The sequence below is a fragment of the Nematolebias whitei genome, chromosome 18, assembly GCF_014905685.2.
Source record: "Nematolebias whitei isolate Nwh7 chromosome 18, NemWhi1, whole genome shotgun sequence".
NCBI lineage: Eukaryota > Metazoa > Chordata > Actinopteri > Cyprinodontiformes > Rivulidae > Nematolebias > Nematolebias whitei.
In genome coordinates this window covers 10,646,052-10,649,191 of record NC_056515.1, presented here as the reverse complement: position 1 = coordinate 10,649,191, position 3,140 = coordinate 10,646,052, and the positions used below count along the sequence as shown (strand labels likewise).

At 44.1% G+C, this 3,140-nt stretch overlaps 1 protein-coding gene across 2 annotated transcripts in view; it reads right to left on the bottom strand.

The window, feature by feature from the left end:
• Nucleotides 1–2,414, bottom strand: part of LOC119425107 (beta-1,3-galactosyl-O-glycosyl-glycoprotein beta-1,6-N-acetylglucosaminyltransferase 4) — a 7,383-nt gene extending 4,969 nt beyond the window's left edge. The window contains exon 1 of one of the 2 annotated variants that reach the window (XM_037692630.1): nt 2,271–2,414. The gene's annotated coding sequence lies outside the window, so the exon portion shown is untranslated. Of the gene's footprint in view, nt 1–2,098; nt 2,115–2,270 lie in introns of those variants that run through there. The other variant, XM_037692629.1, reaches the window with a different exon arrangement.
• Nucleotides 2,415–3,140: the final 726 nt, after the last annotated feature.

The following is a 3,140-nucleotide window of genomic DNA, read 5'->3' as shown; positions in this document are numbered from 1 at the left end:
GAACTTTATATGACCCGGAACTTTATATGACCCGGAACTTTATATGACCCGGAACTTTATATGACCCGGAACTTTAAATACAACACCAACTAAAAGACTCATGTTCCCTGAAGGAATGCACAGCACTGCTTCATGCAGCGTCGGAACTTCTTCTTTCAGCTTTTCCCTCTTCAGGGGTCTCCACAGAGAGTCGTCCTCCTCCATCCCTGTCCTCTGTGTCCTCTGTCCTCACTCCAACTACCTCCATGTCCTCTCTAACTGCATCCATACATGTCCTCTTTGTCTAACATCCTTCTACCAATATACCCACTGTCCCTCCTCTAGACATGTCCAAACCACTGTCCCTCCTCTGAACATGTCCAAACCACTGTCCCTCCTCTAGACATGTCCAAACCACTGTCCCTCCTCTAGACATGTCCAAACCACTGTCCCTCCTCTAGACATGTCCAAACCACTGTCCCTCCTCTGGACATGTCCAAACCACTGTCCCTCCTCTGAACATGTCCAAACCACTGTCCCTCCTCTAGAAATGTCCAAACCACTGTCCCTCCTCTAGACATGTCCAAACCACTGTCCCTCCTCTAGAAATGTCCAAACCACTGTCCCTCCTCTGAACATGTCCAAACCACTGTCCCTCCTCTGAACATGTCCAAACCACTGTCCCTCCTCTGAACATGTCCAAACCACTGTCCCTCCTCTAGACATGTCCAAACCACTGTCCCTCCTCTAGACATGTCCAAACCACTGTCCCTCCTCTAGACATGTCCAAACCACTGTCCCTCCTCTGAACATGTCCAAATTATCTCAATGTGTCCTCTCTAACTTTATCTCCCAGTTGTTGACCTGTGCTGAACCTCTGATGATCTCATTCCTAATCTTATCCATCCTTGTCTCTCCTAAGGAGAACCTCAACATCGTCATTTCTACCACGTCCAGTTCCGTCTCCTGTCTTTTTGTCCATGTCTCTGTCTACAGACCATACAACATAGCTGGTCTCATCACAGTCTTGTAAACTTTTCCTTTGACCTTTGCTGACACTATTTTATCACAAATCACTCCTGAAACTTTTCTCCATCCACTTCACTCGATTAGATGAACTCGCAGTTTTTCGTAGTTTTGGCAAAAGTGTTTCAAGTCCGATGTCCTTCCTGACGCACAACCCTCGTCATTTACTCGGGCTCGGCACAAGAAATGCACTATTTCATGAAACTATAGATCCTTTTTATGTAGGATCTATAGTTTCAAATCTTGAAAACAACGTGCAGGACATCCAGAGACGACGTGCGACACGTTAGAGCTCAGAGACTGTATTGTGAATGACCCTCAGCTACTACTACACCAAACTTCAACTCACTTTCTGTAAAACTGACATGATCATGTTTGAAAAGGTCGATTAGCTGTGGAAGCCATCTTGCATTGGGTTGTCTACAAAAAATCGGACATCCAGTGAAAACTTCCTCAAAGTTTCATCAAACGGTCCAGCTCAGAATACTTTGACAGACGTGCTTCTTTCCTCAGCTATCAAAAAGGAGAGGGCAACCCATGTTTCAAAAATATTTCTAAAGTCATTATTTAGCAGGTAAAGAGAATGGGTGGACAGTTTAAGCTGATTATTTTTGTTAACAACAGAACTAATGCATTCACAGGATGAAGACAGGCACAGGCTGCGGTGGATCAGCGGTCAGTGCTGCAGACCCATAGTTTTGAGGCTAAAGGTTCAAATCCAGGTTGCATCAGGAGAAGAACTCTGTATAAAACAATTCAATCAGTTTTACAGACACTGAGCTTCCATTTGCTGTGGTAGTAGCTGAGACTGAACAGACTGGACACGAACAGGACACAGGAACTGAAGACAGAGGAGACATTCTGTCCAACACAGCGGACCCATTTCACCCACAGGAGACCCAACTCAAGTGATTCTGGCTCTTCTGTTCTGGAGGTACTGGGCTTCAGAGCCAATGGGGTGAACATACAGGTCTATGTGTAGGCACCACGTCTACATTTGATTATTTTACCTCCTTTTTACTTTAATTTAGAAAAAGTTGGGAGATTTATTACTTCAAATCAAATTAGAATCCAGAAAGTTGTGTAGGCCTACCTGTTGGTTTAATTTGTTTGAATTTAATTAGTCCCGCTTCGTATTGATGCGGGTCCAGTCCTGGACCCGTGACAGGACAAAACGAGACAAAAAGCACCAAAGATCAATGTTGGACATTTGTCTTGTCTAAATGTAACACAGGTTGTCCAGGAAGCTGTGTCTAAACCCGCACCTTGATCCAGACGCTGCTGCCGCCTGGTCCCAAACATCAGCTGGGACACAGTTGGACAAAGTTCCGGTCAGCGGTGGTTCAAAGTGTCCTCGTGCTCCTCTCGCGCTGTGAATACGAGTCGTTTCTTACCGACGGCTCAACAACGAGAAGGAACAAGCGCAAAACGAGAAGTTTCCTACAAGCCGCTGCGACTCGGACCTGGAAGAGTCCACATCCTCCAGAAGACAAACACGGAAAGTACAGCACGGACCCGCGCGCGCTCCACCGCGACCCCTGGGTTCTGGAAGGGGCGGGCGGATCGAGTGGGAGATCGATAGTATCGATACAAGAGCTCCATGCTTTAGTTCGCATCAGTTTTTATTTGAATATTTTATGACTGAACATGAGCTTAGACACCTGTTTGATCACGTGCTGTGTGGAGGTAAATGAAGGCACAGGTTGTGTTGTAAAGAGCTTTGCTATCTTCACTAAACAGAAAGGAGCCACAAGTACAGTCCATTTACCATTTATATATATAAATATGCTTAAGTAAATATATTTGTGAATATTTACCTGTACACTCTTTCGAAAAAATTAGAATATCATGGAAAAGTTGTTTAACTTCCATAATTCCATTCAAAAAGTTAACCTTTAATAGATGATAGATTCAGGGCCCACAATTTAAAAAAGTTCAAGTATTTCTTTGTTTATTTTTACATATGTTGGGCTTCCAGCTCATGAAACACACAAAAACAGGAATTCAAAAAATTTGAATACTGTGGAGAAATCAGCCCAAATGTCTTCTTCTTCTTCTTCTTCTTCTTCTTCTTCTTCTTCTTCTTCTTCGAGGTTTATTGGCGGTTGGCAAACAACGAAATTGGTGCATTACCG